This window comes from Drosophila serrata, unplaced genomic scaffold (genome assembly GCF_035046125.1).
Source record: "Drosophila serrata isolate PLE 108 unplaced genomic scaffold, ASM3504612v1 contig_228, whole genome shotgun sequence".
Classification (NCBI taxonomy): Eukaryota; Metazoa; Arthropoda; class Insecta; order Diptera; family Drosophilidae; genus Drosophila; species Drosophila serrata.
Genome location: NW_028257126.1, coordinates 352,277 through 375,561, shown reverse-complemented (window position 1 = coordinate 375,561; position 23,285 = coordinate 352,277). Strand labels below are relative to the sequence as shown.

The 23,285-nt window shown below is 41.7% G+C and overlaps 1 protein-coding gene and 1 long non-coding RNA gene across 9 annotated transcripts in view; one reads left to right on the top strand and one right to left on the bottom strand.

Moving 5' to 3' along the window:
* LOC110188097 (Shal K[+] channel interacting protein) overlaps positions 1 to 23,285 on the top strand; it is a 148,085-nt gene that overhangs the window by 27,957 nt on the left and 96,843 nt on the right. The window lies entirely within an intron of this gene.
* Positions 68 to 23,285, bottom strand: part of LOC147644129 (uncharacterized) — a 38,469-nt gene continuing 15,251 nt past the window's right edge. For 3 of the 4 annotated variants that reach the window (XR_015270981.1, XR_015270980.1, XR_015270979.1), the window contains one exon: positions 68 to 17,798. This is a non-coding gene — a long non-coding RNA (uncharacterized LOC147644129). Of the gene's footprint in view, positions 17,799 to 18,719; positions 18,816 to 23,285 lie in introns of those variants that run through there. The other variant, XR_015270982.1, reaches the window with a different exon arrangement.

Genomic DNA, 23,285 nt, shown 5'->3' with positions numbered 1-23,285 from the left:
GACTTTGAAAATTCGGCAGAAGCATCATTAACATGCCAAACCCGACTCCCAAGAACTGAGGGTTTAAATATCTATTAAGAGTATCTGCTCCTCCTGCCTGTCATAAAACTTTCAATCCAGTATGTTGAAATAACCCGCACACACCCGTTCCTCCTGCTGCTGCTGTTGCTAGGAAAAGTTTGTGCCCCGGACGAGCTTTCTATTACGAAATCCAATTGCAAACAAAACTGAAATTGCACTCGCTTCTATACACACTCACAGACACACCAGATGCTATTTCATTGAGCTACCACCGCCCACAACAAAAGGGAGGCGAAAGGGAGCACTACTGTGTTCCCTGGCGAAAAACTATTCAATGTCAGTTTACATACTTAAATTAAAATTCTCGACATGCGAAGCTGAATCAAATAATGGAGCAGGGAATGAAATCGGGGCATGGGGCTCCCAGAGGGCAGTTGCATCGTTGGCAAATGTCAACCCGGTCCGGTCCGCACTTGACAGTAAAATGGAGAACATTTAAACAGAGGCAAGCAAAGCAGGAGCTCCTCCACATCCACATCCTCCTCCATCTCCAGGTCCAACTCCAAGTGCTCAACACCAACTCTCCGCTGACCAGGGGCTTGGGTATGAGAAGCTTTTAGCTTTGGCTTCGGTGCTACAGTGGAACCCCTTTTATCCTCAGACTCAGAGACTCGGAGACTCGAACCTCGAGTGTCATGTTGCTCCATGCCGGTCTCCATTGTTCTCCACTCGGCGAGTTCTTGGTCGCCCCTCACCCTTTTTGTCTTGATTCCCCAAATCCCAGGAACTCCCCAACCCCATCCCCAACTCCAACTCCTGGCTAAAGCATCCACCAGGTAGGCGACATATCATGTGTTACCAAAAAGACACCGATGGCCCCGAAAATGTTTCGTTTTCTGACCAGTCCACAAAGTGCACTGAGATTTAAGTTATAGAATTCTAGAAATAGTATAAATGAGTAATGAATTAAAGAGTTAGAGTTGGAATTAAATAAGCGAAAGGAAGTCAATTTCAAACACTAACCAGTAGACTTTTCATTTCTCTTGTCTTCAAACTATTCCATACTTTTTTTCCCGCAGTGTGAAGAAGCATTTAAAAAATACCTTTTGCCTTCTGGCTTCGGGTCCTGGGCTCAGGTTTTATACTGCTGCTCGAGTGTAATTAAAATAATGCCAAAGAGCAGACAAGTTGCCGGATAAATGGCAACATTTGATGGACTTCTTTTAAGCTGTGGGAAAAGGCTAAGATAAACCGACAGCAGCAGCAGAAGCAGCCCCGGCGGAAGCTTGATTTATTATTCAAAAATATTTCGCAGCTTTAAATTATGGCCCCCCAAAACGAAATCTTAGGAGAACCCTTTTCTTTTTTTCCCTTCTGCAAGCTCGAAGAATTTTGCACATCAATTCAGTGAAATGTGATTTATTTATATGAGGCAGGATTTCGCGAAGGATGGATGGAATGTCCGCAGACGCAGACGAAGATGGAGATGGAGTTGGAAATGGAGCCTGGGCAGCTCGGCAGCATCGTTGGCGGCACAAATCACGTCATTGAGTTGTTTTCATCAAAAGGGCAGGCATGCAGAGGAGGTTTTCGCGAAACCATCCGTCCCTCATTCATTCATTCATTCATTCATTGCCTGACTGCCTTCAGTGTTGGAGTATTTTTATCCCGAAAACTATCTGGGGGCCTGACGACCGACAACCGACAACCGTCGACGTCTTGCAGTTTTGTATCTGCGTATATCGCTGGCATACAATTTTTATTTATTACTCATTCAGCTGCAAAATTGTTCCTTAATTGCCCATATCAGCTGAGAAATGAAATTTATTACCTGGCGTGTGTATATCGCCAGTGTCCAGTATGCCGAGTCAGTGCCAGTCCCAGTCCCCACGTAGCTCCTCCGCTGTCCGTTTGTATCTGCGCCTGTCCGCCGCATCATTATCAGGCCGAGTCCAAGTTGGAGTCTCCTCAGCTCTGGCAGCAGTCCCGAAGATACTCGTAGTCCCCCAGCCTGCCTCATCGACATCATTAGTTTTGTGCGCCGTGCCGACAACGTTTTGTATATTTACTTAATATTGCAGTCCGCTCTCCTCTTGGCCAAAGAAGCCATGACCATTTATCTCCGAGTCGGAGTCAGAGTCCCAGTCCTGAGTCCGAGTACGAGAGGAGCAGCCTTCTGTGATTTCTGATTTCTTATGCCAATTTACCCAGGACCAGTCGTTGAGGTTGCTCTACATTGTTGGTTGCGATGAGCCAGCCCAGGCCATCATCATCCTCATCATTGGGGTATGTGTAGCCAGGATAGATCAAAAGACAGTTTGCTTTAGTTTTCCCCTTGCTACGTTGTATAATTTTGTTTTATGCGCCTTTAGCCTTGACCAGGTCAAGTTGGTTGGGTTTTCGGGGTCGTCGTCATCGTCGTCCGGTCTCTGTCCTGACTTTAAGTTATTTCTGCACTGGGGCTTTATTGATTTGTCCTCTTTGATCTTCTGCCTGAGCTGTGGCATGATTTCATTTTTATGAACTTTGAGTTTGGATTCTTGCCCCCTTCGTTGGTTTTTATTTTGTTTCTTGGTCGATTTTGCGTAGCGTGGCAAGTAATTGCCGCAATTCAATTTGTTCATTTTGCCTACGTGCTGTGTGGCTTTATTATTGTTGATTTTAGTTGCCCATTATGGCGGGAATTTTGTAGGAAATTGCTTAGTGTGTCTCTGGCTGCTCATTTACCTTCGATTATGTGCGCCCCTGAATTGAAGTTAATGCAAGAATATAAATCTTTACTTCACGAATACCTTCTCTTTCAGTTCTTCTATTTACAAAGGAGTTTAGTTTTTATTGTCTCATCATCTAAGGGTTAGAGATCTTTGACAGATTTCCTCTAAATCTCCATTAGCTATTGCCCAAACCCTTTGGGCAATTAATTTTGTTGGAAATTTACAGCAGCTTGAGTGAGTTTTCTTTCATTTCACCCGCATTTCCCTTGACATCTGCATACATCTTCGGCCTGCATTTTCCCGCAGCTAGAAATAAACTTTTGTCATTGCACTAATTAAGGCCAGAACAGAGGAAGAATTGTTATTCCATTTTCCAACCCCTAACCCCACCGAGCAGCAGCAACATCAAAGCAGCCAATTTTCCGCCGCCCCAAAACTCTAACCCCTAGTCGGAGGGAAAAAGGGGGAAAATTTGCATAGCTTTCAGCATTCAACTTAATCAAGCATTTAACACCAAAAAGTAAAACTGCGAAACCATTCATTGCTCATAAAAAATTAAAGTCTAATTGTGCGCGGCAAAGGGAAAATGAGGAAATTGTCGGAGGAGGGAAAAGAGGAAGTGGCAAAGGAAGGAAGGAAGGAGTATTGGGGGGAAAATGTGGAATCCATGTCCAGGGCAACATTGTATTTTTTGTTTTGTTTTCCTTTCACACCGCCCTGCCAACGTTGGACCCTAAACTGAGCTGCCGAATGGCGGCGAACCCTCTTCAAAAAATATCCTCCCGTCAGGAGCACAGGAACCGGAACAGGAACAGGAATACGAGCAACAGGAGGGGAGGACATCGCCAAACCGAACCGAACCGAACCTTTGCTAACGTGCTGCGGCTGCGTGCTTTTTAATTAATTTAATTGCAATTTAATTACGCTTGCTATTTAATTAAACACATTGAACAAGCGAACGCGAACAAGTTGGCCGTTCTGTTCCAACGTTTGCTCAAGCCCAAATTGCATGTGCCTTACTTTTCCAGGGTGTATTCTCAGAGCTCTAAAAATTTGGCAATAGTTTTTTTTTTGGGTTGCTTAATTAGACCCAGGCAAAAGTTAAATTGATTTGTTTGATGGAGAAAGAGTTTAGCTTTTGACTTTTAAATGGTAATAGAATTGATTGCAGAGCTTGAAAATATTGAGAGGATTTTGAATAAAGTGAAACTATGAAAATATGAAACTTGCGAATTTTAGGTGCACTCTTTTCCAAAAACTTGATCAAATAGGAACTTAACTCCAGCTACAACTCTACAAAAAAGATATACAATTTCAAAGAACATGTTGAGAATGAGTCTTTTCACTCACTTATTTTTAAGATCCCAGAATACCAAATTAAGTGTTGACATAACATTTAGTTTACTAAGTGTAATGGCTCTTTGGTCGCCACTTTCGAGCCATGGAGCTATGTTACATTGTTGCATCCTGCATCCTGCATTCGAATTCAGCTGTTTGCTCCCCATAGGCCTGGATAATTTGCAGCTCCGTTGATAATTGACGATTAATTTAATAGAATGCCCAAGTTGGGAGTTGTGGCCACTACTCTACGACTAGAGTGCTCCTTTCTTATATTTATTTCCTACCAACTGCCCGTTGTCGGCATGCTCAATTGTGCGAAGTTATTTCGCATTCGCCGCAAAGTGGCACCAAAATGCTGTCGTCGCCTGTCGCCTGCCTGTCGTGGTTGTTGCTATTTCCTCGGTTTGGTTAGTTCTAAACAACTTGCCACATGCTTTGAAGCTGGAGAGCTATGGAGCTACGGAGCTGTGTATCCGCGGACTTGGCCTTACTTGGAGTTTATCTCATATTTCACATGCCGCCGCAATTACTGCGGCTACTTACTGCTGCTGCTGCTGCTGCTGTTGCTGCCTGCCATTTGCTCCCAGGCCCCAAACAACTCCTGTGTCAACTGGCTGGAGGATGAAATAAGGCGGAGAGGAGCTGGAGTAGGAGCCGCCGTGTCCGCTGCCTTGAAATGTTTCATAAATACTTGAGCAACGCGGCAAACATTTTGCTTATAAATCAAAAAGTGACCACGGCGGTTTCTCTTTCTCCGTTTCTCTCTCTCTCTCTCTGTTAGCCAGCTCGTTGACAGGCGCTTATAAATCTTGTCGCGCACTTCGCGATGGTCCCCATTGGCCCGGCCAAAACACAGCCTCCAACGAGGACGAGGTTGGACTTGGACCTGGACGACGTGGTGCAGCCTACGCCAGGGCCACTTGTGCGTTTCATATAACCAATTACAGAAAACGGAAAGAGACAGGGCGAGACAGGGAGAGAGACAGCTGGCCAGAAGGGAGGGAGGCGGTACAGGGATGAGCGGAATCATCTTGTCCTTTATTCAATTTGTTTTAAAAGACTTGTAGGTTGATTTTTTCTATACCCTTGTTTAGGGTATTTTGAATTTGTAAAGAAGGAGTTCTTCTATAATAAACTATTAGATAGACGTTATGGTCACACTTTGCCTGTTTTTTAACAAAATTGTCACACTGCTTTATTTAGTTTACTTATTTTTAAGATGTTCATATAATTGCAATAAATGTCACCTGTATCTTTAAGATATATTCAACGACTCGAACTTCTCATTTAAATGATTCATTATTCTATAATAGTCTGTTGATTAGACATCATGGTCACACTATGTACCAAATGATGGTCACATCTTCCTTCGATTAAATGGTCACACTGCTTTAGGAAGGTTTGTAAAGGAAGTGAGTTCCTTATTAACTATGGAGGACTGAACCCTGTCGCTCACACTTGTTGTGCCTAGATTTATGTTTTTTTGCAGGGAGACAACTCTCATTGGCAGCAACAGATCCAACTGAAAAAAGGGGGAAATGCGATAGCTAAACAAATCGCATTCGAGTTGACATAACTCGCTGTCAAAGTGTCGTCTGTATGTCTCATAGTTGCTGCTGCTGATGTTGCTGCTGTTGTAGCAGCAATTACACATTTCACAATTGTGCCACGCTAATGATGGGAGTCCCACGTCCAAAGCGCCGTTGACAACTGCCTGTAGATTTTTGTGACATTAGCCAATTGTACAATTGCGTGGAGTGAAAGGCGGCCTAGGAGCACAGAGTACCGACTTCATTGCTCGATGGACTTGTGGCTTCCACCTCCCCATCCTGCAGCTGCTGCTGCTCCTTCTTCTCCTCCTGTTTCTCTGATCTCTGACTCTCCTTTGGCTTTGGGGTGATTGTGCTGTCCAGTTCATTGATATGCCCGTCGCTGCTAAATGTCAATTAATGTCATCAACTTAGTAGTTGGCTTCTCGTCGGTCCCTTGCTTTTATTCCTCTCTTTTTGTTGCGATTTGCTTTTTGTTTATTTCTTTGCTTTGCCTTTGAACGTTTTCGCTTTTAATTGGGCGTTTTTAGCCAGCATCCAGCTTAGATTTTCAGTGGGCGGTGTAGGATGATGAGTCCTCTGCTCTTGACTTCAACCGCTGAATGATTAACCAGCAAGTGAAAGTTGTTTGCCTGACACATTTACTGTCCGGCACGAAGATGCATTCAAAAGGATTCTCTCGTCCCCGTTCTCCACTTTCTTTCTCCACTTTCATCTGGCTTCCGTGCCCTAGTTCCCGTAGTTGGGAGCGAAGCTGGAGCTAATTAGAGCAGTTCCAGGCACCATGTATAAATCAAACATTGCACAAGTGCAGCATCAGAGATGCCTCCTTGGATTGCAGGTGGGTTGTTTGCTGTAATTAACAAGCAGGTGCAGCGATTAGAAACAAGTTGCCAAAAAAAAAAAAAAGGAAAAAACTGGTGAAGTGATAGCAAAGCAAGGTGAATATTAGATACCTCCTGTAAATTCTTCAAAATTAAACTGTTGTCAATGTCACAACCATGTATTTGTTGGATAATATAACGATGCGACAAATTTAACTTAGTTTGAAATATATTATATCCTAAAGACTATTGATTTTAGCTGACAAGAAGCAAGAATCTTTGATCATTTATAATTATGATTATAATAATATTGATTCTAAATCGTCTTATATAGTCCAAAAAGTCTTGATAATTTGGTAAAACTCCTAGTACAGGGTATACATGCAAATTTCAGTGGATTAAAGTTGTTGCAGTTAGATGGAAGAAGATACTCTTCCACCCGGCAACTAGCTAGGCTTCTTTACCAAAAATACAAAAAAAAAAAAAGAAGGAGGAAAGAGGAAAAACCTGGTTGCAAATGTTGTGCAAATAGTCACAGAATTTGGTGCAAATGCAGCTTGGGGCAAAGTACGAGAATGGGTTGAGACCACTCTATGGGTTAAAGTGGAGTGGAGAAAGCTCATCTCGGCTCATGCTGCTCCTGGTGCATTTTCCATTGGATTTTCGGGTCGCTTTGGTTTTTGATTTTTGCCTTGGCCATGTTGTCATATTTCTCCCCATGCCGAGATGGATGGGTTTGATGCTGGGACTGGGTGAGACACACCGGGGACTTTCAGAGGTGAAGGATGTGGGATACGGACGTTCACGTTGCGAGATGTTGTTTGGCTTACACTAAACGACATAAGCATAAATCTCACTTACCTACAACTTGATTTACTTACTTCTGTCTGCCTTTCTCCCTCTACCAGCGCTCTTTCTCTCTTTCTTTCTCTGGTCCCTGGTGTCTCGGTCTCTTTCTCGGTGCGACGTCATAACGAATGTGGCCCTGTCAACATTTCAACTTTGCGCCATTTATGTTGGTCAGCCGCCTGCAGTTTTCTGCTGAGCTTTGAGCTCCAAGTCGTGGACATGGGGTGTGTGTCTTTTTTTCTTTTAGTGTGTGGGAGTGGGTGCTTCACGTTTATTTTTGCATGTGCAGACATTGCCCTCTGTCTCTGTCTTTGCCTCTGACTCGTAGGCGTAGCATTTTCCCTTCCTATCTCGTCCTTTCAGTTTCATACAGTCAAGAAAATTGTGATCATTTATTTGCATTAAAAAATAAATAATTTAACACGAGGTTTTTATTCTGGAACAATAATAATCTTTGTGTGATCATGCTAAAATTGAAAGTGTGACCATGGTACTGTCTAAAAGCATGCAAAGTCGAGTGTGACCATGACTATGTTATTTTAAAAAGTGTTACCATAATACCCGCAGAAAGTTATTTTCAAAGGAAGAACATTTATCAAATGAGTTCTTTTGTTTTAATTATCCTTAACCTTGACAAAATATACTTTAAGTTTACCCTTTATACATTTTTTTTTAAATTAATTCTCATACAACAATTCTACACATTACAATTTACAAATATCAACAAAAGTCATAGGTGATTTCTTTAACTGCAGGAGTATTTCATGGGTAACTTCATAAATATATTTCCTGTTTTATGGTGGTCCACTCTCTCTCCATCACCTCACTCTGTTTTCGTTACTTATGATTCATCTGGCAATTTGGGGTCGTCTGACATTTGATATAAATGTTGAACATTTTGTGTAGCCTCTCGTAAGGATTTGCATAATGATGATGATGGCGATGATCATTGGGGGGAGCCTAGACTAAGTGGGTTTGGGTTCCGTCCACCCGTTGGCATGGGTTAAGCCGTCAGCTTCTTTCACATGACACGGCGGGGCCATAAATTTGCAAATCCCCCGGAATAGGTTGGCGGCTAATCCCCGGACTCTAAAACAGCCACACCTCACTAAATACATTTCCATTTCGGCGGACACCTGCACCATTTTATCACCTCTCGGCGAGGGCTGTACGCAAAAACCAATTTGGAGCACCCACACAAAGGAGGAAATTTAGTTGTTAAACTCGAACAATTTCAACAATATTTCAGCGCGCATAAATTGCCGCCATCGGGGGACACACACGCTTGCCCCCAAGTGCCTCCGCTTGACATTGTTGCACCATTCAGTTGCATCCGCTGCAACTGTCGCCCAGTTGCACTGCCTTTCGTTGCTTTCGTTCCTTGTTGCGGCGGTTGGCTGCTCCCCTTTTTTTCTCCCTCTACTTTTTTCTTTGACTTTTGGTTTTTTTGTTTTTTTTTTGGTCAGTCACCGACTTCGACTGGGGCTCATAAATTTCCACTTGGCGAGGGAGTCTCGTAGGGATAGGAGGGAATGTATACCGACGACATTTTGGCTTTTCCCTGCATGTTGCCTCAAGTGAATTATGTTTGGCAGACGCAACTGCAGCAACAATGAGTTACCATTTATTTATTTGCACTCCAATTTGGTTTAATTACTTGCCAAGAGCAATGAAACGAAGCTACCTAGCAAAAACCTATTCCAAATGGGAATTTATTACAAAACTAATGAATGAGAAGCCATTGCAATAGGTGTTGATTCTTCTGATAAAATACCTTTTATTACTTTAAAATCATAAAGTATAGGTACACTTTACCCAGACATACCATAAATATCTCCTATTTCCCATGTCATAATTATTATTCAGACGCAATCCATTTGCCTCCTCCAATGGCATCGCCACAAATCCAATCCTTTGCCTCGATACTATTACATTTTCGTTAGCTCATCCGGCTGCCTGCTGGCTGCTTAATTAATTTTAGTTGATTGTGCCACGCGTGGCATCTGCGGAGTGTCCAATAACCAGACGAATCTCGAGCGCCAGTCGGAGGCGGTCGAAGGAGTCTTATCTTCTCCCCCAGTCTGGCGATTCGATTCACTTCGCTTCGCTTTGAAGCTCAGGATGAAGCTCGCTCATCAACGGGTATTCGCAAGCATATCAGTTTTCATAATTGGCACTGCCCCTTAAGCTGGCTGATGCTGTTGCTGTTTCTGTTGCTGTTGCTGGGCAAACATTTCATGTTCAGACTTCTCACTCAAGTGGACATTTGAGCCTCCTTTTCTGAGCCCCAGAGCAGCGGCTTCATCTTCGTCTTTGGCCTCGGTTCTGGTCCATTGCCATGGCAATGTTTATGTTGTTGCGTTGTATCTCTGCTGATATGTGCAGCATCATCACCTCATTTAGATATGCGATATGCAAACGCTTTGGCTACGCTTTACGACTGCTGTTGCAGCCGAGACACTGCAAGAAAATTGTCTTTCAAAGATAAATTCATTTAAATTTTATAATTGTAATTGACTGTAATGTGCTCGCTAGTATCAGTTCATTTCTGTGCCTTGTATCACCTATAAAACTGTAATTATTTCTATACTTAATGCTTAATGTAGAGTATTTTAGCTTTGTACATCAAGAGGTTACAGTTTCCCAGTTTAGGCTCTATAACATTTTGTTTTCAGTGCAATTTTCTGCTTTGGAAGTGCCAGCCTTTTTTCCATTTGCAACTCCGGTTGTCGTTAAACTTGACCCTGAGGCTAAGCCAATGAAGAACATGCGCCTTAAATGCCTGAAACCGACTCGGACACGGATGCTTCCTTGCCAGTCTCTACAGTCTCCGGTTTTCAGTTCCCACTTCTCAATTCTCGGTTCTCAGTTCTCAGTTCTCTGTTCGTGTTTGTTGGTGCCAACGCATTGCACTCAATGAAATGAATTGGTTGACATTAGTAAGCAGACGACTGTTGTTGCAGTTTCCAACTGAAATTCTAAACGAGTTGGGGCTAAATCCCGGGACCATGACCATGAGGAAGGTGTGAGATGTGGTTGTGGGTCTTAGCTGCCTTTAAATGGGGTATATATGTCGGATTGTTTAAGCGAAAATTGAGATGGAGTCGCTTAGGTTGCGAATGGTCAGGCCGATAAGATATGAAAATTGAATTGGCCTTTATGTCTGTTGGGGAATGTGATTTGTGTAAAGGTGCTACCAGACAATGCTGATATAAGTCAGAATAATTGGTAAATAAACCATTAAAATATAAAGTTGGATAGGAGATATTCTCTTGGAATATTTTAAAGTTCTAAGAGAAACGCACAACTCAACCACTTTATTTCTTTTTAAAATTCCTTTGAAAAATTCTTGGTATTTGAAATGTTTCCCATTTTAGATCATTTAATATGGGCCACGACAGAGCTAAGTTCATCGTGGCAATTAACAAGGCGGATTCATATACATATGTATATAAATTCAGTTCCATCTGTCATGGCCTATCAAAAGTGTTGTCACTTCACAGCTGTCTGAGCTGCTCAGGCCCAATTCATATCAATTTTCATACAGTACAGTGAGGAGGGGGATTGCAGCTTCATTTCCCAGCTCTCTCAGTTCCCGGATCCCAGATCCCACATCTCAGTTCCATTCCCACAGAGCTTCGCACATTCGCAAACACTCCACTCAGCGCCAACTAATTTCGCATTCCCTGGCTTTATGAGTCGAGCACTTCAATCCCCCGTTTCCAGCCAAGACAAAATGCATAATAATTCCAGCCCTTCAGCCCCCTTTTTCCTTTTTTTTTTTTTTAGCAACACCCGAACCCAAAAACCCAACTGAGACGGGACTCAACCCAATTCCATAAAGCGAAAATCTCAATGGGCGAGCTAGGAGGAGGATGGGCAGGGTGGAGCAGGAATATCCATATCCATATCCATATGCTAAAGCGAATCCGCCGTGGCGCACTTGTCTAAAATGACATAATTTACGGCGTAGCGCAGTGCCGCAGTTACGCCCACCCAACAGGGCAAAAAGAATTTTATAAATAATATTTCACTTGTACATATGAAAATTACCCAAGCTCTCGCACAGTTGTAAGCATGCAGTGAGCGAAAAGTTTAAGGATTTGTATACTTAAATTAAACTTTTTAATAATTATAGTTAAGGTATTAAAAGGTAAAGAAATTATGACTAGTTTTCAATGATCAATCCACCCTACAAAGTCTGAAGTACGCTCATTCACTGACATGTTTTTTGCTTAGATTTTCCTGTAATTTCCCTCAGTGCATGTGAGTGTTTCGAATGTATTCATAGGGTCTCGTACAATTCCTTGACTCTGCCTCTGTCTGTTGGTCTGTCGGCTTGCTCTTATTGCCAAATAAATTCGTGCAGGAGTGAAAATGAAATGTGTAAAATATGTGGCACGACTGTCTGAGCCGCAGGCAAAAGCCAACAGCCACCGGCTGAAGCAGAAGCAGTAGAGGAGGAGAAGGAGGCCTTGCCCCAAACTTACGGCCCCTGTTCGGGCCAAAAGCCATTTTTATATGGTTTTCACTTTTTGTGTGGTGCTTGTAGCCTGTTCGTTTTGGCTCCGCTTGTTGATTGTAGTTGCTGATGGGTTGCCGCAACACTGCCCTGCCCCAAACTCCAAACTCCAGACCCAGTTTCGGTTGCCGCTTCTCCGCCTCTCGGCCTTAATTAACTGCTTATGAATCTGCATATGCAGAGGCAGTCGTCCTCCCTTTGTGTGTAGGTGCTGCTTGTTGCAAACTCAAAAAAATCCAAAAAAAAAAAACAGAAAAAAACGAACTCACAGTAGTGAAGAAGAAACCCAGAAAAAAAGAGAAAACAGGATGCTCATTTAAATATTTAATGAAGTGCCTGTGTTGCTGCAAGAGATCTAGGCTGCAGCTAATCGTGCCAAGCTCCCCACATGTAACAGTTTCTGTTTTTTTTTTCCCTTTTCTACACTTTAGTTTCAATTTTTTTCTCTTCTTCATAGGTATTTTGTATTTTTTGTGTTTTGGTGGCGGGGCACCTCTTGACCCATTTCGGGGCTGTCTTTAATTAGAAATTAATTGCAACAAAATCGGGCGGAGTGGAGAAAAGACGGGAAAAGGAAAAATGAAAAGCAAGATGCAAGCGGCGCCTGGAGCGCCTTGAATTGATGGACATGAGCTTGTTGCAAGCCTTGACTTGACACATGCCAAAACAGGCAAACCAACTATGAGCCGACTTTAGTTTTTATTCTAACTTGGCTTTCATGCACCGGACGAAAATATAGTTTCTAAAATATTAAAAATCCCTATTTTAAGGACCCATGGTCACACTGTAAATAGTCAATATCGGTAATCTTGCCTGGGCACACTTATTGATTTGTTAATCAGGCTTTCACACTCACACTAAATATTATTTTAATGATTTCCTAATAGTTTTTCCTGTGTAATTCCAGCCGTCTGCGGTTTTTTATTTATTTATTTTTGGTTTGCATTACATGGACATGCCTTCAATTCAGTTGGCAACACCTTTCAGTCAAGTCATGGTCTGTCTTGACTGGGTCTTGTGGTCCATTGTCTGGATGTTGGTGTGTCTCTCTCTCCTTATTTCACTCCGCACCGCCTACACAGGGAGCTCGCTCGGTGATTTTTGCTTAAATTTATATTTACTTTTGCCTGTTGGATGGCTGTTGGATGGACCTCATGTTGTTATCATGTGACATATGTGCATCAACGCCCCATGTTCGTTCGAGGCCTGTCAACGCGGCCAAGAAAGACACCCGTGGTGGTGCTGTTACTGTCCCTGTTTGCTGTGGTTGGCGGTGCCGCTTCTGCTGGCGTTGGAGTGGGTCCAAGATTTATGCTGACAACTCAGTGTTTGATTGGCAAATGGATGGGGTCGTGGCTTTGGGGGAGCCAGCGCGTCGTATGCGTAATTTGACAAGTCTTATAGTTGCCAGTGATTTAATGCCGGGGAATACACACCCAATACAGTAGAGCTGCAGCCAGAGAAGTGGCAACTTCCGCATGCCGCTAATTGGCAGGACCAGAGTAGTATGTATGTGTATGTGTGTGTTTGCAAAGCGGAGCCACAGGGGGCATCCTTGGTTGGCAATTAACCCGCATTGCCCCAGTCGGCCAGGTAGTTGAACTCCAAGTCAGGCTTTTGTTCACTCCTATGGCAAAGCCTGGTGCCTTCTTTCTTTTTTCGGCAATAAACTAATGAGCGACAAAATGCGAAAGCCGCAGACTAGTGAGAATGGAGTGCAAAAAGGGAGAGGTATTCACACTAGCTTTGCGAAATGTACACTCGGAAGAAATAATTAAACATTGATAAATGCAAATGAAACTTTAAGGAACTTTGTAGGAATGGACTAAGTAGCTGTAAGAAACGGATCCGGTTTGAAGGATCAATTATGGTGAAAGATCGAAGATGATCGTATCATCCAGACGTTATGCGAAAAACGGTAACACAAAAACAAAATCGTATTATAAAAGTGCCTGATAACCTTATAGTGTCTCGTTCTTTTTTTTTTCCAAGTGTAGCCTTCCCTAGGCTGGGCCTTAATTAGAAGGCAACTCCTAGCACCCAAGTTGGCTTAGACGATGACGATGACACCCAAACAACTTGCAACTATGCACTATTAACCCTTTGTGCCTCATGTGACTATCTGTAGGTCTGTCTGTGTTCGTTTGTGAGTGCATGCGGGTGTCCTCGGCAAATCTCATTTAGCAATTTAGCTGCACACCCACTCACAGAGGCCTTGGTATCTGTTTCTGTCCCAGCTGCTAGCCCTGCCCCTGTCCCAGCCGCTGTCTCTGTCCCTGTCCCTGGATTCCTGGATCTACTCCGGGATCCTTGGCTCACGTCCATCAGTCGTTTGCTCGTTTGCCTGCTCGCTCATTTAATTAACAGTCGCGCGCCACGCCATGAGGCAAGCTCTCCGCTGGGTAAATAAAAAGAGGAGGAAGGCTCAGATCCGAAGCCGTATCTATAGCTGAAACCGAACCTGAACCTCCTCAGAGGAGCCAGGGCTCAAGGCGTGCGGCTGCAATGATTCTTTTGGTCTCTCCTCCTTTTTTCCCGGCAGATGAGCAAGTTGCATGTTTTTTTAATTATGAATTATCGTTCCGCCCTGACGGAGACGGTTGCTTGACTGGTAACTGGATGACGGGATGACTGGCTGACGGGCTGACTGACTGGTGACTGCCTCATATGGAGCTTGTTGCATTTAAATGACATAATTATGGCACATAAAGCAACTCCCACACAGGGCGGCATTTCAAAGGTAACCCAGCCCCCGGCAGACAAAAAAAAAATTAAAAAGCAAAAAGAAAATGCTTCTTCCCCGTCGACGGTAAATTAATATTTCCGAACTGGCGGCAGACAACTTGAAAAAATTCCGCGCTCAACAAAATACGAGTGCCGAACAATGCTAAACGAACAAAATACAATAAATATAAAAAAAAAGAAGAAGCCTTTATTTTCTATTTATATTGTATAACAATTTTTATTTGCACTGGCGGAGCCACTTAACTGCCACGCCTCCTGCAGACTCCACTTGAATTTTTTCTCTGAGCAGAGATTCGCAAAATTTGGACAATTGAGAGCGTATTTGAGCGTTAAGGCGCATATTATGTGTGCAAATATATCACGAGTAACCCAAAAAAAAGAGAAAATTATTTCAATTTTATTTGATTTTCATACGTTTTCTGTGGGAGATTTTACTACCTTTTTTCTCCCTCTTTTTTTGCTGAACTTCAGAGTGAAGGCCACTTGTGAAAACCATTTTCATTATGAGTGGTGGATAGCCACCGCATAAAAAAGTGGAAAATAAAATGTATAATAAAACTGCAAATAGAAGGAAATAAATTCCATATTGATTTGAATGCACTCAAACACACAGTCGTAAAAAAAATATATAAAAAACATTCAATGGCCTAAACAAATAAAATGATGAGCGTCAATGAAGCGGATGCTAAAATGTTTGACTCTCCTGGAGGGGAAAAGAAATCATTCTGCCTGAATGTGTGTTGATTATCAAGTACAGTGTTTACTCTATACAGTAATTAATCCAATAAAGTGCCCAAACAGCAAAGCCATAAAAATAATGAACCCTAGAATTGGTAAGGTTCTTTCATAGTTGAGTATTTGTAGTGTTAAATCTCGTTATCCTTTGTATCGTTTAACCACTGTTAATCAATTGGTATAGATTGATTTCAATTTTCAAGTGCAATGAAGTTAAAGAAGACTAAAGCTCCTGAACGCTTCTGTATTGCATTTTGGTTTATTTTTAGTTGAAGGATTTAACTTAATAGAAATTCTGTTTTAGCAAAAAATACTCAATAAATAGGAGAAGATAAAAACAAATGAACTTTATAAATATATAAAACATAACAGCTTAATGAGGAAAAACCAGCTAAGCTTAACTTTGTCTGCAAATAATTATTAACGCACTCCAATGAATACTCAATGATAATGCTAAAAACTAAATATTCCAATGCAAATAAAAAGCTTTAAAAAAATAGATATGTATGAACAATATCAGGCATAAAGGCTAATTAACTATCGATTGTTTTTTTTGTTAGAGCTTAAAAATTATTACATTGCAATTATAAATAATGCCCGGCAATGGGTTGGCAATTAAGCATGCATGAAACCACAAATTTGCATTCAAATTGCACACAATATTAGCAACAGAATCGAAAATAGTTTTTATCAATAACCCATCTACACTAATAATAATAATTTTCGGCAAAAAAAACATCACTTTAAGCTGATTAACAAAAATTCGAAGCAAATGCTCACTTTTTGCATTCATTCCTTCTGCAGCGCGGTTAAATAACCAATTAAAAGCGAAATTAATGCTGAAAATCCCTCTCCTCACATCGAGAACGTGCCATTGCATAACAAACGATTTTAGTTGCTACATTTCCTCCGTTCTGGCGGCATTATAATATGTTAATGATATCGGTAATCTGTGCCCAACTAATAATTAGTTTTATTGATCGACGGCGGCATTAATTGCCCTGCTTAAGATTCCAGGGAAGCCAAGACAAACGGCCAAAAACTGGAGTAAGCAAACCATTCATCAAGTTTGGGGCCTAAACAACTAAATATATATAGTATATATAGTAAATATTCCGCTGAAAATAAATGTGTGTGCGCTAATGAGCCTTAATGGCGCTTCAACCGAAAAGTAGGCAACACTTGGTGAAAATTTGAATTCCCTGGAACACGCAGCAGGAAAAGGCCATAGTGGGAAGGGGAGCCTGTTAACTTGTCCGCATCGTCAACACCTACAGCATTTGATTTATGGCACAAACCCCGCTGACATTTACCGCCACCCGAAAAATGCCTCTTTAAATCCTCAGTGTTGAAATAAATTCCTGGGAGCCGTACTACTATGACTGCCCTATGTGGCACTTAATGGTAATGCATAAAAACGCACTTAAATAATCCCACGCAATTAATTCAGCATTCAGCCCTGTACCATTTTTTCTCGTTTTTTGTGCTTTGTTTACTTAATTGGTAAACATTTTGTTACACTTTTACGAGCACCAAGGTGAAGGCAGCAAATCAACCATCACTCTTCTGCAGAAAACAGAAGTCGCTGCATACTGGCGTTCGGTTAATGGAGCAACTTTTAACAGCGCCTTACACACACACCCAGCACACACTCGCACACCACGCACCCAATTTAATATGGCCTTTTTATTGTTGCTCGCTACTTGCTTTGTTAATTAAAACACAAACACGTGCAGTACGCATAAAATATTCAGCAGGGAGTCGCCACCTTTTGCCACTCGCACACTCTCGTGGCCTATCTCTACGCATATCCCAGAATGATATCATGCCGTTTTCACTAGTGTTTTCATGGCCCACATAAAGATGTAGGAATCTGAATTCCCAGCATTAATTAAATGTGGGTTATAAAAATAACCAAAAAGGCTGATAGATTACCATTTTACTATCACAATTTTTATACTTTTAATTTAGCAAACCGAGATAATAAAGCAAACTACCAAATTCTTTACTTTATATGCATATTACATTATTTTTAAAATATATATTCACACCCTTTAAAGTTCACATAAAATGTCCAAAATATTGTTATTCATACATTTTTCCATAAATGCAAATGTAATCCTTTTAGCGCGTCGTTTTCATTACATTAACGAGACAAATAACATTTTGGTTTTATCAAAATATATATAAAGAAAATTTTTTTTAAGAGGAAAGAAATGAGTGTTTCGTGCTTCCTCGCCCGTTTTTTTATGCCTGTTTATTTTTTAACCCGGCAGGAATATTTCAGTTATGTTTTTTTCCAGCATGCCCCGGCAATCATATTCGTTTATCCTTGCGTCCATATCCCCTTTCATGTTTGTTTGCCCGCCGTTATGTGCAAAACAATTTCATGTCCCGTTTGTGCCCCCTAGTTTTTGTTGCTTTTGCCTGTTATGCCCGGCTATGGTGCAACATTTTGTGGCTTCCAAAAATATGCGTACTTAAATTCGTAGAGATCCTAGAGAAAGGGGGAAAAAGGAGGAAATTCTAAAGGGATAATGTTTCGGAAAATTAAGGCTTTAAAATGAGCAAACGACATGAAAATATTAAATTGCTGTTGAACCTTTTTAGTCAGATGTATTTCTGTTTAAAATGTTATAATAATTATAGGAATTTGATCTTTAAAAATGAGCAAATCTATTACACTTGCCTCTTCAAGGATCTAAACATGTTTTAAACCCACCTTCCAATCAAGAAAAACTATAATTTTAATGTATTCTTGTGTGCTCTCTCCCAAACTATTTGCAAGAATTTAGATAACATTTTAAATGCAGTCTTTAGAAGAACTACCTTTATCCCACCATTTTACACATCTGTCCCAAACTCGTTTGTAATTCTTGGACCGCACTCAATGCCGAAAAATATGTAAAATTCTGTGTTCTCCCCACCGAAAAAAATTGGTTACAAAAACATGAAATGGTTTCGTCATGAAAGATGCAAAAAGCGTCGACATGCCAGCAAGGATATACCGCAAAATGTGTGAAGATGAGGTGGGATACCGACCCCGGTGGAAGGACAAAAAAGGGCAAAGGCAGCTGGTTATGCAAAAGAAACGAAAACAAAAATCAAGTATACGCAGCGTCAGACAAATGCAAAGTGGCAGGCGGCGGCGGCAAGGCAAGCAAAAAAGCGAAAGGAGAATATTTGAGTCGCTGGCATCATGTGCACGAAAATACTACCATAAACACGAAAATTCCTCAAACGAAAATATGAGTTCACGCTTTAAGCCCACCTCGGAATGTGCTGAAAATGTGAATTAAATTGAAATGGGTGCGACGGTACAGGGACTGCAGGAGGAGGAGGAGGAGTCGTCCTGCAACGCATTCACGGTGGTCGAGGGCCTGTCACGTTGTCTGCGGTCAACGCAACTGAAATTCACCTTGAACGGCAAAACTGAAATGATGTCCAGTGCAGTTGGGCAGCTGCCGCCGCAGTCCAGCGACCGCAGGAGAGTTGGCGAAAATCTTTATGCAATTATTCATATAAAACGCAACACGCACAAACCGAGTCGAGTCGAGTTGAGATGCAAAAAGGCATTTTGGTGCCGCTCAACGAGTTGAAGGTGTGTGCCCGGCGGCAACAGCTGCGACCCGATCCCGATCTTGGATCTGTCTCAACTCCACTGATCCTCCACTGACAGTTTTCCTGGGAACTGAGAACTGGGCACCATCTCGGCCCCAATGCGAAATTCATTTGTCATGCTTATAATTGTCTCACTCCGTTTCGTTCGCCGGCCAAATTGCAATTTTACGGATCTCTTTCGCTTGCTGCTCGGTGTATTCCCTTATTTTTCTTTATTTTTATCATCCTCCTCCTGCTGATGATGATGCTGCTCCTGCTCCTGCTGCTCCTCTTATTGTGCGTGGCCCGCAGATTGGCCAAGGCAGCAATTTTAATGAAAACGTTTTGGCCCAGCCCCACACTGCCAGAAATGTAGATCTCTATAGGGAAAATTAAGCATACTTTACAATGGGTTTCCTGATTTTAAGATTCTTTAAAGTACTTTTAAGTCTCACTGACTTTTATAAAAGTCTAATTTCTTCAAAGTACTTTGTTATTTTATTTGCAATTTTATCACTACCGTAATGAAGATCCTTATTGTAAAACTAATTACAAAACTATGCACTATTTTCTGCCAGTGTTGCCTTTAGAGTCCGCCTGAGATCCTTGGCTGCCTTCACGTAGCCGCCTCTGTGTGTGGGGCCGCCTCGATTGCTGTCAGTAATTATGCTTAATTTTTGGCTGTTTGTTTGTATTCTTATTTTTTACTTGGCCAAGTATTTCCCTTGGCCAAGCAGCTCTCTGTCGGAGGCGCAGTGAAAGGGCATTTGAGGCAGTTGAAACATTTATTTCGGCTGCCCAGGAATTCGGTATCCACTCATCCATCCGGGCTGCGACTGCCTTCTCTCATGGCTTTTGTCTGTATTAAGTTGTTTGGCAGCTGCTGCTGCTGCTGCTTCTGCTTCCGTTGGGATGAGAATGAGACTGAGGATGAGGATGAGGATGAGGATGATGATGCCCCGGTTCGTTGTTTAAAATTGAATAATGCCCGCTCATTTGGTTTTATGACATTTCGATAATGATGATTGTTTGCGCCTGTATTTGTGTGTGTAATGCCTTTGTTCTGGCATTAACTTTATAAGGCAAACAAATTGTTGTAATTTGGACGCAGCGCCAACAGCAAAAACCAGAAAGAAATAAAAAATTGAAACAAATCCAGAGGAAGAAAAAGAGACCGCAAAAGTCAGAGTCAGTTGGAGAAGTCCGCCGACATTGACGGGGTAATTCAATGCAACGAAATCGTATAATTCCCAGACAGCGGCGATCAAAACGCGTACAGAGCCAAAGCACAAAAGACACAAAAAAAGCAAAAAAGTAAGAAAAATAAAGGCAACTGAAAATGAAATCGATCATGATTGAAATCGAGCAGAGCAGCTTCGTCTGCTGCTTCGAGGGCGAGTGTTTTGTGAAACATCAACATTTTGACAGGCACACAAATCCTCTTGAAAATGAGATTTATAAAACACAGAGAGGCGACCGCCATAAAAACCCGACGAAAAAGGGCCAAGTCATTGTCAGCCAAGTCCCAGCGCTGCGCTTCGCTGCGAAATCTCAAAAGTAAACAGAACAAAAAAAAGGAAATTTATATGTAAACAGCAAAGGTTAAGAAAATAGCACTATAATTAAATCAAATATTAAATTCACAGCCAATATGTGCACCGTCTTCTACTATGAATAGATAGCAACAACGTAATTTGGGATGAATTCAAAAAAATTGAAGTTTAAAAACAGTTGAATCGAGACATACCCAAGTTATGCTTAAATGTGTAAAAAACTGAAATGAAACAGTGCGGAAAGCAGAAGAAAATGTTTACAAATGTTTACAAATGTTGTGCAACATTTAAATTAGAAATGATGTTGCTAGGACACGATTACTAAATTCTATTTTAAATTATTGAAGTTGAAGTAAATTAATCATATAGTTATTCACTTGGCCTCTACTGTTTATAGATATACCTTTAATAGAGGGCGGTACAAAAGGGACTCAGAACCGATGCGGTTTAATGTGTAACATGTAGCCAGGCCGGACTGTTGACGGTCGTCTCGGGATGTGGGCTGTGTTGTTGCCAATGTTGCTGCCTCATGTTGTCGCGGTCTTCACTCAGGTCCCGACTCTCCAGCGTATTTATTTTCATTTCCAAGACATTGTAGTGTCATTTCAGCGACCGCAGCATGAAAAGCAAATAAAAGCACAACACAACACATCGCATCGCATCGCGTCGCATCGCATCACATTGCAACGCATCCCGTCCGAACCGATCCAATTCGATTCGATGCGATTCAATTCCGAATCCGAATCCGAATCCATGGAACAATCCCGGGCTTTGCTGCAGCTTTTAATTAAGCCAAAGAGCAACTGGTTGCTCGACGTCTTCGTCTTCGTCTGGGCCAGGAAAAAAAAAAAAAAAACCAGAACACAAAAGGAATAAAAACCGAAGAAAAATAATTTATCTGCCGCAGCGCGTGTATCTGTATCTGTATCTGCGGCCGGCAATATGTATCTCTCGCCTGATGTTGTTGCATTTGCTTTGTTTACTCAAGCCCCAGCCTCAGCTTTAGCTTCAGTTTCAGTTTCGGTATCAGTCCCAGTCGCTGTGCGTCGCTCTCCGGCGATGCTGCTCCATCTGCTGCCCCGCTGAGCCAGCAACACCCCAGATTTCTGCAGCTCACCATCCAGATACCCTGGACTTACAAGATGGTAAGGGTATGTTGTGGGGATGTGTAAACTTTAACATTAACATGGAAGTTATTTGACCAACATCTACATTTCGATTAACAGCACAAATTGTTGCTAAGCAACATGTTCCTAGCAACATTTGTTATCGTTTTCTCGTGCCTTTCGCTCTGTTTGATTTAAGTTTTTTATAAATTGTATCCTTATTAGACAAATTGAATTAGACATGTTTTGGGTACCAGGTATCTCTTAGTTGTTCACTCTCGACTACTTGCTTTTTTTTTCGCAAGCCCAGGCCCAAACCCAATCCAAAGTCAGAGGCTCAGCCTCAGCGCCCGGCAGCATCTCACGTTCATGCGTGGCCACATTTTTTACAGCGCTGCCTGCGTTTTGTTCGTTTTTATGGCAATAATTGCAACTTGATGACTTAATTGCGGATGCAACTTGTTTTCCAGCTTCAGCTTCAGTTACGGGAGCAGAGGAGGCAGCTCTCCGTTTGCCTGGAAATTGAATTTTTCCACCTGGTCTGTCCCGTCTGACTCTGAATTATTATTTTCTTTTTTTTTTAAGCAGGATATGCTTTCATTACTATAGATAGCTAGTAAATGGGCGACAGGGGCAGGAGAAGGGGCGCGGTTGCAATTTTCCCCATTGCATAAGCAAATAAAAATTCATTAATTTATGACTGCCAACGGGCAGAGCAAAACCAAAGTTGCTGGAGTCTCCATCCGCGGCTCGCAGTTTCGAGTTTGGAGTTTCGAGTTATTTTTATAATCGCAGCAACGTGACATTTATGCGAGTGTTCATGTAAATGATTATTACGTGCCGCAGACTCGACTCCCCGCTGTACACACACTGGAATCCCTTCACCTCCGTTTCCCTTAACCCATGAAAGCCCAAGTTCCCACTTCACAGAGCTGTGTTTGCCCAAGTAGATTTCATTTGATTTATTTGCCCCAGCAGCAGCAGCAGCAGCACTATCAACCCATCTCTCCGACTCTCGCCTTTCGTCTGGCAGCGCCAAAGTAATTTTATGTTTAATTAAAAAGAATTCTGCGTCATTTGCTTGGAGAGCAGACTTTGATGGACATTTTTGCTATTCACGCTGTTTGCCGTCGATTGTTGTTTGTGTTGCTGTTGATATTTATGTTTAATTATAGTTAACATGTTTTGTGTGTCTATAAGTTAGCAGGCGGCACTGGCGGGTTAATGTCTATGTCTGTGCACGACTTTGATGTTCGTTTTGTAATTACATTGCGTGGGCCACCATATACATATGTACATATATTCAAATCGACTTGGATGCGAGTTATCGAGTACAGTGCGTATCGTGGCCGTAAGACAGCGGCTGTCTATCAATCAGGTGGTTTTTCAATTGGACAGGCTAGTTATAGGATATTAAATAATAGTTGTTTTCCGGTGTCAGAACAGAAATAGTAGTGATTTTTTAAAGAGGATAAAAGGAAAAAGAGTATAAGCTACAATATGTGTCTAGGATTTTACAATGGGATTGTTTTAAACTAAAAATATATAATATAACATTATTTAAGCACAAAATAGATGACTACCTCTTGCAGGTATTTCACTTATAATTCCCAAGTACGAATTCCACGTTGAACTCTTTAGGTTAAAGCTAAGATTTAGCAAAGAACTTGATCCAGAACTCAGCAAAAGACTCTTAAAATTTCAAACAATTTAAATATATATATT